Raw genomic sequence first — 14,395 nt, forward strand, 5'->3', positions numbered from 1 at the left:
TCCAGAAATGACAAGGTTTTTCTGATGTCCACAGAGAGGTTCAGGTTTCAGGCAAACCCAGAGCTGAAAGGCAACATCTGTCGAACGGGAAATAAACCTGCCAGTTTGGCTTTGCCAAAACCACATTTTAAAATGCTATGAACTGATTTCATGCAGCTCTCTTCAACACCTTTGAGCTGCCTAAACCACGATATTATTTAAGAACCCCCCCACCCTGTCCTTTGTGGGCAAGTGCCACCAAACAAAATAAACAACCTAACATTGAAAGTTTTCCCCTGCTTTACAGGAGAAAGAAAGAGCAGCAAATCACTCCAGCGTCTGGCTCCTACTCTCCGATAAGCTCTGGGGCGGTTTTACTGACAGCATTTCTCCCATGAAAGGTGTGAATAGTGTTGGAAGAGCTCTTTATAAATGTGGAGAGCCACTGCCCCCCAGCCCACCCCCTCAACAAGCCGAGCTCTCTGAAATACCAGTTTCTATTTCCAGCCGCGTGGCTCGGCAGCTATGGATAAACTCAGCTGCACCTCGAGAAAGGAGGACAGTTCTGAAGTGAATGAACGTTCTCCAAGAGGTTTTCAGCTGGCGAAACAAAGCTGCAGGAAAAGCCAGAGAGCAGCACAGCAGTTTTTGGCTATTGTTTCAGATATTTATACTGGAATACGATCGTTATCGCTTCCATCCTAGCTTCTCCTTCTGCTCACTCCTATGGGGAATAGCATTAGGATGGCACTGCACTCTACTGCCATAATAATGATGATGTCACTAATTTACCATTTAGACTTCACTGCCTATAAAACAGGAGGAGGAAACGAGCTGCAAGCATGATAAGGAGCAAACCCTGGTTTGAACACAAATATACTTGAGAGCTGGGGGGGGGGGGGGGGGAATTAAAGACGATCAACTGAGAGCATCTTTCCAGCCATTGGGCATTGCAGTGAACATGCAGGATGGTCGCAGGACCACCAGCAGCAGGAGCAGACCCTGGTCCCCCAGAAGCTGGCCAGGCTGGACATGTCTGTGATATTTCAGTGCTTAGCAAGCAGTTCTTAGCGGTACTCGGCCATCATGTTTCTTCACAAATCTGTCCAATTTTTGCTACTAAGGCCCTCTAATGCTTCTGGAGTCCCAATTAAGTAAATTATTGTAGTATGTATTTAAATCTTAGCCTGTGCTTAAAGCCCTGGTTGAGCATAGACCTCATCCTAAAATTAGACTTTTTCAGAGGATGTGGGTACCCCTGTTAGGGGAAGAGAGAGATGCGTAAGAGATAGGATTCACACTAAAGCCAATTCAGGCCTACCTTCTGATGAGAGAGAGGGAGGGAGAGAAAACTCAACCCTCAGGTCTCACTCAGGTCAAGCCTCAAGCTCAAATCTAGGAGATGTCAAAGAATTGGTTTCGGGTCTCTGTTGCAACTGATATTAAACTGCCTGTACAAGGAGAAACAACTGCTTCAGAGAAGACCAAAAGCCACATCTCTAAATATTCAACAGCCTCCAAGTTAGGATATTCACCTGGGCAGTAGGAGACATGGATTAAAACCATTGCTCTCAATCAAACAGAGGTCTGAGAAGAGCTCTGACCATGGGACGGCTGAGCCAAGCCCAAGAACCCAATGTCCACCCACCTTGGACTCCACAAGTAAAGCCAGACACGGCTTTTGAGAGCTGGCCAGCCCCCCAGGGTGCTCAGAGTGGGAGGCCCTACCCTCTACCTCACCTTGGAGGTGTGCTCCAAGAATAAAATACCTTTGGAAGAACCTCCAGAGTATTTCCTGAAGCTCCTGAGAACTTGCCAAATTTCCTCAAGATTTTCCAGGGATCCCAAATTCACCCAGGCTGTTCGAGCCTAGGAGTGTGAAACCTTATTTTCCAGTTCTTTGCTCAAATTTAATGAACCATCCCCTGTGTAACCTCCCTTGGAGAACATTTTGAAGCCCCATGTACTTCCCTCCCCTTCCACAGCCAACACAGCCAGCATCTGGCAAGAACCCCAGCATTTATCTTTCCAAACTGGGTTGCAAGTACTTGGTAACACTATTCAGACACAACTTATGCTGGACTTTTCTTCTAGAGGAAAAGCCACCAAGAGAGGGCAGAAGTACAGCAAGGGCATCTATCCTGCTGCTGCTTCAGGAAGAAATGGCTAGAGAGCAATCTGAGCCACTACTCAGGCTGAAGAGCTTCTGGGAACCTCAACGAATCTGCCCCTAAAGTAGTGCTCCATTTTCCCCCTAACTACTACTGACTGATTAAATGAACCTCAGCATACAGCAGGTCTTTGCTGCTGTTGTTATCTTCTGTGTTACTGTTTTTTTGGATAAGATATACTTAGGGAAAACACTAGAGATCTCAATTAAGCAGCTGGGTGACTTATAAATATATATTTATGTTTGAAGCCTAAGTGGCCATTGGCTTCCCTACTGTTTTACTTAGCTAACAAAACAACTCTATCAAAGTAAGTATTATTCCAAAACCCAACTTCCTGCGCAGAATGCTCCCATGTGCTCCATCAGTCTGCTTCTCTGATGAACTACATCGTTTCTTATAAACTGTCCATGGCCCATAAATTTCCAAGCATAAAGGCTATTACTGTGCTGTGCAAATCTGCTGAGAATTTTATCCTTATAACTTCATTTTGTTCAGTGGCAAATGAGTTTGGTAAGAAAGTTAATCTGCAAACTTTTTTTTTTTCTCCCATCTTCTGCTTGTAGTCTTGTTTTGATAAGTAACACTTGCTTGATTTAGTCTTGAGGTGAGCTTTGTTTTGACCAATTTCAGTTGGACCGCCTCCACCTCAAATTGACTTTCTTTAACCCAGGAAAAAACTTCTCAAGTGTTCCTTTCCCCAAAAGCTTAAAAACAAAATTCACAATAAATGATGGATGAAAATAGAGCCAATTGGGTTTTGGGCCACCTACAAGATAAATATTGCAAATCTACTCTCTTTTGTGATCATAACAGAAGACCCCTGCGTATATTCAGGAATTGGGAGCTATAACTACTTTATAAAAATCTTTTTTTCCCTTTCTGGCCCAAGCCACAGGGTGGTGGGAAACTGAGGATTTTTTGTGTGTGCATGCAGATGAAAACCTCTTATGAATGTTTTGCTCATTTTTAGCTCTCACAGTTGCCTGTTTACATTAGGACTCCTGTTGTCACATGGAGTGGACAGATCAAACAAACTGTAGTCTCCCTGCCCACCGAGTAGAAAAATGACTGGATTTTGCCATCGGGTGCAGCACGAGGCTTGTGCTTCCCCTGACTTAATTCCAATTTCCATAACAATACAAATTAGACTTGCTCAAGGCCATCAGAGAGGTGGGGGGGAGGGGGGGGAGATGAAATAAGCCATAACTCTCATGGCTTTCTTCCTCCAAGCCCCAAAAGTAGTCAATCACCAGCAATATGGAAAAAAATAATGGGAATAGGGACATTTTGATATCTTGATTCTGGAGACTTCTTGACTACCTTGTACTAATTTCATTATGCTCAATTTAAGGGGCTTTTTATTGATAGATACCCCAGGAAATATGACTTGGAAACAGCGTGCTACCTTGGGATATCACCAACCATTTGACATTGGGGAACTAAAACAAAAACAGATGTTTTAGGAAATAAGCAGCTTGAATATATCACTCATAAACCAATTAAAACTTTCTGTAGCAAGTTGACATTTCCCATGAAGCAAGCAATGGGAGTAAACGCAAATCAGTTGGCTGCAAGCTACGGAGCAATTCCCAGCCACAGATTTTATTTTATTATTATTTTTTTTTTACAGCTTTGAAAATGATGCTTGGGTTTAAAAAAAGAAAGGTGTGATAAAGAAGCAGTCTCACCTTGTCACTCTCGAACCCAGAATCTGTCTTTTCACCTTCACACTTTCATTCATTGCTCATTAAGCAAACAGCGAGATATTCCCACCATTGTTCGTCTCTTTGGCAGAGAGTCTCTGTGATTTCAGGTCCAAGTATGCTCCAAAATAAGGCATGAAAATCGTTTCTGTTTGTTTCAGGTATTTAGTTAAAAATAGTTTGAGGGTTCTTGAGAGTATGGGGAAAATGAACAGTTTGGGAGTTTGTTTTCTTATTTTAAGCTTTTAAAAATTTCATTCTTTATTGCTTTTTTTTTTTCCCCAGGATACTCTATTTTATTTTATTTTATTTTATTTTGCAAAGCCAAGCAAAAAAATCTAAGCACATGCTTAACTTTAAGCATTAAAAAGTCAATGGGATATAAGCATGTGTTTAAAGGCAAACATATGCTTTAGAGCTCTGCTGAATAGGAATGGTTTATTGAATCAAGGCTATAGACAGGTTAATAAAATGGGTTAATATATGCAATCTGGAAACAAAAATTAAACAACATGTTTCTGGAATATTAGCGTTATAAGCATTGCCTCTTTCTAGCTCAATTCCCTAAATTACTATTGGATTTGTAATGTCCTTGACACTGTCTCTCTCTCATTTCTTGAAGAAATGCAGATTATTGTACTAGATTATAATCAACTGGCTAATGTACAGCTCGAAGCTTATGATTTTATCCAGAGCAATTCGGAATAACACAATCTTACTTCAAAAGGAGTTTATTCACCAAAATTCATTTTCAAAGAAAATCTGCCAAATCTTTTCCACCATCACATATCCGTAATTCTCTCTGTATAAATATTCATACGCTATGAATAAGATGTAGAAAACATTGTGTTATTTTTCAATATTTACTCTAGAATTAGTTCCACAAAGGTGCTTATTGTATGACAAAAGATAAGAGTTTACACTCCCATCAAAGGTTTCTTTAAATAGATCATAAAATCCATTGTGAATATATAAGCCAAGGGTAATAACATGGTGTCATATACTCACACAGTGTAATGCAGTAACATTCTGCATTTTGACATCTGCCCAGACAGATGTTTAGAACGAAGTTCCTCAGATTCTTTCTTCTTTTTTTTTTTTTTTTTAAGTTGCATGGAAAAAAATCTGGGAATCATCTTTTATATCGAAGCTACTTAGTACAATTTAACTGTCAACAGTTTAATTAATTTAAATGTAGACTTACTGTGGAAGCCAACAACTCACATAAGCTTTCCACAAAAAACACGAAAAAAAAAAGAAAAGCCTCCCAAAACGTAGCCAGCAACATCCTGACCTCAGGAAGGCTATACGTTTACGGGATGCACACAGAGCAAATATCTAAAATCCCACAATTTACCTGTATAACTTTTTGCTGTTATCCCATCATCTTTAGCACAGACAACCCCAGTACTGACAGTCAATAGACATTTTCCCACTATATTTCTTCAGAAGGACCATGCTAATTAGTAGTTACTAATTATTTTGCCCATAGCAACACCACTGATAAATATCAACACATACATTTACTTAAAGTAGTTGCAGAGGGATCTTTTTTTATAACTCCACGTCTTGTGATTTCTGGGGTTTAGATCCATGTTGAAACATGCACATGACCACATGCTGACTGCCAAATTCATTGTAATGTAGAGCATGTTTCAGTGATAGTCCTTTAAACAAAGTTAGCTGGATTTTTTTTAAGGGCTTGCTGGTTATCTTATTTGTTATGAAGATTTGTCAGGCAGCACAGTTAAGTTAATCAGTAACCAATAAAAGATTTAAGTTCAGAGATATAAACTGGTTGATTTATTGCTCACAAAGGTTTTTGGCTTCTCAACGGGAACTCATGAAAACATGTTGCTATGGTTACTTTGGAAACCGATACCTTTTTACACCCTACTAATATATAGGAATTTGAGAGAGGAACCTATGGTTCCCAGGTACCTATACAGTATTTTGTTTGGTTTGGGTTTTTTTTTAATTTTTAAATTCTTTTTCTTTTCCTTTTTTTTTTTTTTTTCCTACGCAAATATGTAGATGACCCCAAACTTGCTTTGTTTTGAAATCCCTGCGCTGACTCCAAGTTTTGGTTTACTGCTGCCATCGGGAGAGTCAGATCACTTTGCATGTGTCCCTGCCTTGTTTATAATTTTTGCAATCTTCAACAAAAATCAATCTGACCACATTGTTTTGAAAGCAAAGGTGCCAGCCAAAGGGTACTCATGGCAGCAATGCTGCTGCATTACAATCTTCTCCAGCATGTAAATCCGAAAGAAGAAAATCGCAATGTCAAATACAGTTAAAATTGAATATAAACTGTCCTGCTGTCTTTTTTTTTTTTTTTTAATCCTACTGAACGTGTTACCCAGCCTCACTTCGTGGCTGTTCTGGTAAATGTTATGCAAGTTTTTTTCCTCTATCCGTGGTCATGATCATCTATATGCTGAGCATGCAGTTTAACGTCAGCACAGCCTGGCTGGAATATGCATTGCATATGATTTTCCAAAAGGCCAATGTGATTGGAGTCCCAGGGTCCAATGGAGCCACAGTCAAGTTTTCAAAAGCCACTTTGGCCCTATAGCCTTACTGCTGTATTTCTTGGAGTATTTTTTAGGCACTTGAAATTGCACTTAGGTTTTAAGACCTCGCTGGGCTTTAGGGCCAGGACCGAAACTGGACCACAAGCACCTCTGTCCATCCTGCGTGCATCACTCAGGCCATCAATATCTCAGTATCATCAAAAAAATCACTCTGCTTTCCCTCAGAAAAAACATCTCCCGAGACATTTAGACACATGTGAAGTTACGTGTCGGCCCAAACCATTAATCAAACTCGCACTCAAGTTTGTGCTGAAAAGAAAGGCTCTGCCCCCCAGGCCCTGCTGAGGCTTCATGGAGGGGAAGGCGGCACTGCACCGCATGCACCACTCTGGATTCAGCCTACAAACCGGTTAGTGGTGTCACCCAGCATATAGATTATCAAATAAATGATGGCCAAGTGTGAATTGCGAGGTTAAAGAAACTCTCTATCAAGGGGTTCTGATGACATCATCATAAACCCAGAGGGCAAAGCTCAGCTAGTTTATGATGTCACCAGAAGGCATCTCTGGGTTCCTGCCATAGTTCATGGTCATTATTTTCTGTAACAGGAGGCACATATGCACCTACATCATGGCAGGGCTCTGATCCACACTAGCCTTCTTTTCATGTGTATATAGATATTTTATTTCGCATATATGTAGTGTATGTATTTTGCACATATATATAAATAAAAATTGCATCTATATTTCATATATACATATAGTGTGCGTGTGTGTGTGTGTATATATATATATATATAAAACACCTATTCTCAGCCAGTGCTCACTGCCAATGTGAGCTGGGGAAGCGGGGCCAGTACCCCAGGCTGGAAGAAGCACAGCAGGAGGGCAGAGGACCTGGCCACCTCCCTGGGGAGCTGGAGCCCATACAGGATGGATGCTCACTCTTTATTATTATTATTATTATTATTATTATTATTATTATTATTATTTTGCAGAGGAGGCACAGCTATAAAGGATTTTCTAACCACTACAATCAGTGAAGCTGGCAGCAGCCACAAGTCATTGATCTCTGGGAGATGCTGGATTTCCTGTACAAAGCAGCCGTGCAAAGGCTGGTGCTTACCTGACGTGGAGCAAACAACCCTGAGGTAGAAAATACAGCCAGGGCACAAAACAGACAGTAGAAAAGCTGAAAAATGAAACCTCTGCCCTTGTCCCCTCTGTGGATTTAAAGATGGGGATCTCCCACCTAGGACTGCATTCAGCCCCTTCCTGGGGAATGCGGCTCACATTTATTTTAGAGGCAGGCAGGCAAGAAAGCTACATCATGTGGTGGCTTTGGCACAGCCAAAGCAGCACACCACAGCTGGATAGCTGATCTGTGTCTTTCGCCTCGCTGAGAGGCCTACCACATGCTATGAAATGCTTTAATGTCCCCTTAACATGCTGTATAAATAATTTCCGTATCCATTCAGTGGTGCTCACATGTGGTCCTTTGAAAGAGTTAAGTAAAAATTACAGTACCAATATATCTTTGAGATGAAACAATGACATTTATAGGTCATTGTAATCCACACATTAATTAATTTTATTCCCAGCCTTCCATATGATCCATATGATGCCTCTTCAGTGCTAAATTTGGCCTATGGAACTGTGTTTTAACAAAAAGATAAGTTTTAAAACTGGACTTGGAGAAAGTTTCTTAGTCACTAAATATTTGAGCTAGCTCAGGAAGGGCAGGTAAAGAAACCTGGGTTTCTGTAGCAGCCTACAGAGTCCCTTTCTGGGGCAAATGAAGAGTGAAAGAGCGCAGCCCCTCGATGTCCAGCCACTACCACGAAACCCAGCCATATAGCACCCGGGGTGAGAGATGCTCCCCCCATTTCTGCAGGTGGAGCTGGGATGCACCTGTACCTCCTCACCTTTGGGGAGGCTGCGAACAGGGCTGCAACGTGCCACATGGGAAGGCATGGGATGAGGAGGGGGAGAGCAGAGCCACGTGCAACACTTCCCTCTGCTCCGTGCGAGGCAGAAAAGAGCAAGCTGCTGCTCCGGAGGAAAGGCAGCCGCCCCAGCGCTGGTGGGATGCAGAGCTAGTGCACACTTTCTGGCAAGGGGAATTACGTGAAAAAGGTAAAGGATGGATTCCACCAGGACTTACTTTTTTCCACCTTCCTCGCTCCAATGTGTTGATAATGTCCACCTCCAGCCACATCCCCCATGCCCGTCTCCATCCCACCTCAGTGTCAGTGCCTGAGCCTGTTCCCAGGGACAGCCCTGGGGTTTTACATTTTACAGAGCTCCACAATGCAAGTACGAAGAGAAGGAGGCTTTTCAACTGACAACGATCACATGTTTCGTGATTTAGGGGGTTGTTCTATTAGCGATATGAGAGCCCTGATGTGATAATCTCCAATTAACAGGAAGGCATGCATAAATCCCACTATGCAGCAATGGCAGTAAATTAATATGTTGGGTTTTCTCTTTGTAAAAGTAGGTTACAAGTCCTACTGCAGAGGGTGTAGGTACTAAGGAGACATCTGATCAGTTCAGCTCTATCACTTCAAAAAACATTTACAACTCCTTTACATGCCTAAAGCACAGTCTCACAAGCCGAAGGTCATTACTCTCATAAAACTGATAAGAAAGCTGCAACACCATCTCACGCCAAGACACCAACAGGCCAAACAACACCCTAAAGAAGAGGTTTTAAGGCAGCACTTCCCTTTCAAACTGTGCAGTTCCTTGTTTCTGCATCCTGTAGCAAATCCATTTGTTTAACAGCATGAAGTGCGTAGCCCGGATTACAGGCTGGAGCATTGCCTGTGTGTAAACCAACGTAAGGGTATTTCTTTGCCCTCATGTGAAAGTCACTCTTGGGTAATCTGTTAATAATAATCTTCATGAAATTCCTTAAGTGCTTGTGTAGAGATACAGACAGAAATGCAGGTAGAGCTTCCTGAAGCAGCACATCAGGAAACATGATTAATAGGGCTGGATCGCTCAAGTGTAGGATGACAGAGAATTGCTGTTAAGTAGTCGAAATCCATCAAAACCCAATCATGGTATAAATTACATGGGTTTCTGTTGAATCACGTGAACAGCATTGGTGGTTTTAGTGAACACCTTACTGGGACTTTCTACTTTCAATCGATGGGAAACAGGCGCAAGGTGCACACTGCCGCCCACGTAAATGCTCCATTAATAGTAGAACAGCTCAGCTGGAAAGCCAGTCCTGGTATTTTCCATATGTTTAAAGATTTTTCTTGCCATTTTTACAGCATCCAATCAACCCAATGCATTTCATGTTCAGTTTAGTCTGTGTGTGTGTGTGTGTGTTCGCGCGTGTGTATGTACATGCGTGCATGCATGTGGGTATGTAGGGAGAAAAAACATGAACTCTGCCTCATCTATAGACATACACAACTTAATGCTTGTCTGTGGTTTAACCCCAGCCAGCAACTAAGCACCACGCAGCTGCTCACTCACTCCTCCCCCCACCCAGTGGGATGGGGGAGAGAATCGAAAAAAACTTGTGGGTTGAAGGTAAAGACAGTTTAATAGGACAGAAGGGAAGAAAATAATAATAATGATAATAATAATAATACAATAATAAAAATAAAAGAACTAGAATATCCAAAACAAGTGATGCACAATGCAGTTGCTCACCACTCACTGGCTGATGCCCAGATAGTTCCCAAGCAGTGATCTGCCCCCTCCAGCCAGCTCCCCCCAGTTTATATACTGGGCATGATGTCACATGGTGTGGAATACCCCTTTGGCCAGTTTGGGTCAGCTGTCCTGACTGTGTCCCCTCCCAACTTCTTGTGCTCCTCCAGCTTTCTTGCTGGCTGAGCATGAGAAGCTGAAAAATCCTTGCTTTAGTATAAACACTACTTAGCAACAACTGAAAACATCAGTGTGTTATCAACATTATTCTCATACTAAATCCAAAACATAACACTGTACCAGCTACTAGAAAGAAAATTAACTCTATCCCAGCCGAAACCAGGACAATGCTACAAGCAAGAGAATGAAAAGTTGGGTGATGTGGAGGCTATTTACCTTGCCAAGTTAGAAGTACAGAGGGCCACATCCTCATTTATATAAACTGGCTCTGAGGCCAATAAAACTGCCCTGATTTGGACCAGTTGAAATATCTGACCCAGAGATTTGGAAGAGTGCGGCATGTGATGAGATTGGTAGGAAAGATTGTTGAGCACTGATGGGAGATCTAGATACCCCAATTTCATTGAAAAATTGGTTGGAAGGTGGGTATCCAAGCACTCACCATGAGTACGAAGAAACTTCTCTTCTGCTCTGCAACCTGAATGCCCATCCATGCCATGGATGTCTTGCCTCATTGGGAAAGAAGGAAAGCAGCGGTGTCACTTAAATAACTCAAAGAACAAAATGATATTTTAATCATAATTTCAAAAGCAGAAATTTGACAAAACCGTGCTCTGAAGTGGCTACGTCTGGGAGAGGCATTGTCATATTAGGTAAGAAAATAACAAGTATCGGCAAAATACAGAGTTAGTCCATGCTCCTTCTCGGTTTCAGAATTATTGCTTTATATTTCTACTTCCTTAACAAATTATTCCATTGACACTACAAAGCAAAGGACTGAGAGTGAAGGATAATGCACAAGAGAGCCCCTAGGCTGTTACTTTGGATTATAAGTATCTAATTTCAGTCATTTAAAGTAAATTCAGTTTTGTCAAAGGCTCCAGTCCAACCTATAAAACTCAGGTCCGGTGAGCATGACAGCATGCCTTGGAGGAACAGGGCTCCAAAAGGAAAAACAAACAAACAGCTCCATTCGACTCCTTCAAAGGCCTTTTTTCATCTAACCATAAAGTTAATACCAACCTCCTTTGATAATGTGTACTGTAAGAGTGAGAAGTTTCAGTTATATGTTGTTTCTTACACATCTCCTCATCTTCTGGGGGTTTTTACACTCCCAGTAGAGAAACTTCCATAACTGAGCCCAACAGAGCACCAAGGATGAGAAAGAGAGGGAAAATAAGTATTAAGAAAGTAATTTTTGTAAAGGATACTTGATGTCTTATTGCAACTATGTGCCATTTGTACTTGCACATATCTGTCACGCAGCCACCATGCCTATGTGAAAATAGAAAAAACAAAGCAAGTCCAGCTCTCCTCTGGACTGGGGGTAATTTGGGGTTACCCCTTTATTTCAGGGGACCACTTTAAATTTCCTGCTGAATTTGTCTCTGAACAGCAATAAACAGCCATCCATAGACTCTGGATAGCAATCAACATACAAATTCCCTGATTTTTAGCTGTGGAAAGTGCAGCCTTGATTGAGTCCCCTTTTATTAAGGATTGTAGGCCTTGGAGAGCTTTAATAAATCAGAGATTTCTGTACTCTGAATTGCACAGTTCACCCTCCCATACACTTGTAACGTCAACCTGTTTTAGAAAGCAAATCTTTCACCAAGTTCCTCTTTGCTCTGATCTAAGAGGAACTCCCCAAGCCAGAATTTGAAGCACAGTATTTCAACCTGGATACGCATGTTGAAAAACCTTAGGCTACATATTCATTGCTTCTGAAACTGGGACTTGAGCTAACTCAAGGGCTTCTCCACCTGGAGAATAGGGGAGAAAATATTGCTTATTGACACTGAATAACATTTGGTTACTGTCTGCATAAAACTTAGCTCATAAAGATAGTTTCAAGAAGTAAAAAGCAAGGAATTGTCCTATTATTATTATTTATTATTAAATATTATTATTTTTATTATTGTTGTTGAAGGGTTTTTCTAATTATAACAACTAAATGGTATTTAATCCTAAAGGCTGGCAAAGAATGACAAACTGCTCAAGCAACAACTCCTAAGCATCTGTGTGCTAAAAGCTTGCACTTCCCTTTCTCAGATGGTAACAGAGTTTAGTGACATGAACTTGAAGAGCTTTGGAGACCTCCAAAATGGAGCAGATATTTAGATGCATAATGAGAATTCCCATGATTAGATGGGCTAAAATATACGTATATATATATTTACACTGTGCATCAGCCGAGCAGTTGGGATTTTATAAAGCAGAAACCACGGTGGTTTTAAGAAATGAACTAAAAATCATTGATTGTCAGCCTCACAATTTGCCTACCTACGGGCTAGTGTGGCTGAGAGAAGGGAGGCAGGTGGGGCAAGCTGCAGTGATGTAAGGCCATAAAAAGTCCATTTGAAGCAGACTGGGGTCATGTCCATTGCAAGGCTGCAGCCTGCACCGCGAGGAGGTGGTTTTATGGCACGTTCCTCCGTCTCGCTTGCCTGGCCAGGGCATTTCTGAGGGAGACGTTCGTTAGCGCTGATGGGGTTGTGTCTAGTCCTCTTTGGTCAGAGGTGAACAGATGCATCGCTTGGCCGGTGACGAGGGCCAAGGACCTTGCTCCACTCTAATACAGAAGGTCCTTTGGGTGACTACATGTCTCCTCGCTTGGATACCAAGAGACGCCTGCTAAAAATAAAAAAACCCAGTCATTTCTCAGTCTCTCTGTCCTCAGTTTCTTCATTGCAAGAGTTTCCCAGCCCTCATGCTGGGAAAAACTGGGGGTGCCTCTCCCAAGGGAAGGCAAGAACCCCCAGCTGCAGGGTGCTGCCAAGCCGTCCCAGCACACACAGCCATGCTCCCCTGTTATAGCCAAGTGTCCAAGAGTTACAACTCCCTGTTTTATTCTGTGCCAGTTTTCTGGTTCCCCCCCAAAAAAAGAGACCAGCCTGAGCTGTAACTGCTCTGCCTCTCACAGAGGAGGTGTGCCCCCGGCGTGAGAACATATTGCCAAGGAAAAGAGCCGACCCTCCAGCACTCGTGTTACATAAACAAGATAAGATGGCCTTCCAGCCCAGCCCCCAGGGCTTGTGGCCGGGGCAGGGGGAAGGAAGCTGGGAGGGGAACCACAGCACGGCGGTCCCTGCTGGGCTTGGGAACAGGGAGGTTAAAAGGGCTCCTTCTTCCTCCCCAGGACAAAGATCTCCACCTCGGCTGTTCCCACCATGTCCAGCAACTCGTTCAGACAATGGCTTTCTGCAAAGAGCACATTGTGGAGCCTCAAGCTGCTACTTCCATGGGTCTGGAGGGACCTTCCTCTGCTCCAAAATGAGCCATCTCTATTTGCTGTTTCCTGGTGTAAACAACACACTTCTTGCTGAACACCCTTCATCTCAGCAGGCTCAGCGCCTGGTGGCTCCTGTACTGATGGATGCCTACACCAGCCACGCAGCTCTGCTTGGCAGAGAGATTTGGTAAAGCACCATAGCTCTGTCCCTGGGCGGGCATCAAGTAGGAGATATATGGCAATGTAGAAAAAGGGGGTTCTCCTACCATAAGCCTGAACTGTACATTTTGGTCACTCCCTGTCCACCATCCCAAAGCTGAGCTAAAGACCACCACCACCAGCTGCCTGAGCTGGTGGCTTGGTACTGGCCAGCTGAGGAGGGGAGATCCCTTACATCCTCCCGCTGCCGTGGGATGGTGCCCTGAACTAGATGAACATGGTGGCACCAAAGGAGAAGTCAATCACCTCTCAAGCCACGGCTGCCAGGTTCAACAAAGATGCAAGGACAGATGCTAAATGGAGCAGACCCCTTACCTTTCAATTTTGGCTCATACCCCATTCTGGTACAGGTGAGGACACCAATTTGAGAGAAGAGCTGGTCACATTTTGGCAAAAATCCCACAACAAGCACTCACTGCCTTTCAGCGTCATCCTATTGAAATGCAAGTCCTGGCTCTGATTCAGTGGCCAGGCAACTCCTCAAACTCAGCAGAAAGCTAAATCTGGGTCCAAACCTGGGCTCTGCCTCCTCAGCATCTCTCAAATTACTGCCAAAGAGCATCAGGGCAAGTAACAAACTGCTAACAAGTTCCAATAAAGAAAACATTTTGTAAGAGGAGAATGAGGTTAGCAGGAGGACTAATTTGCCAGGTAGGAGGTTTTAATGCCATCAGGGAAGATGTTGCTGATCCCTTCGTTAACA

Source organism: Harpia harpyja, chromosome 4 (genome assembly GCF_026419915.1).
Source record: "Harpia harpyja isolate bHarHar1 chromosome 4, bHarHar1 primary haplotype, whole genome shotgun sequence".
In the NCBI taxonomy this organism is placed as follows: domain Eukaryota; kingdom Metazoa; phylum Chordata; class Aves; order Accipitriformes; family Accipitridae; genus Harpia; species Harpia harpyja.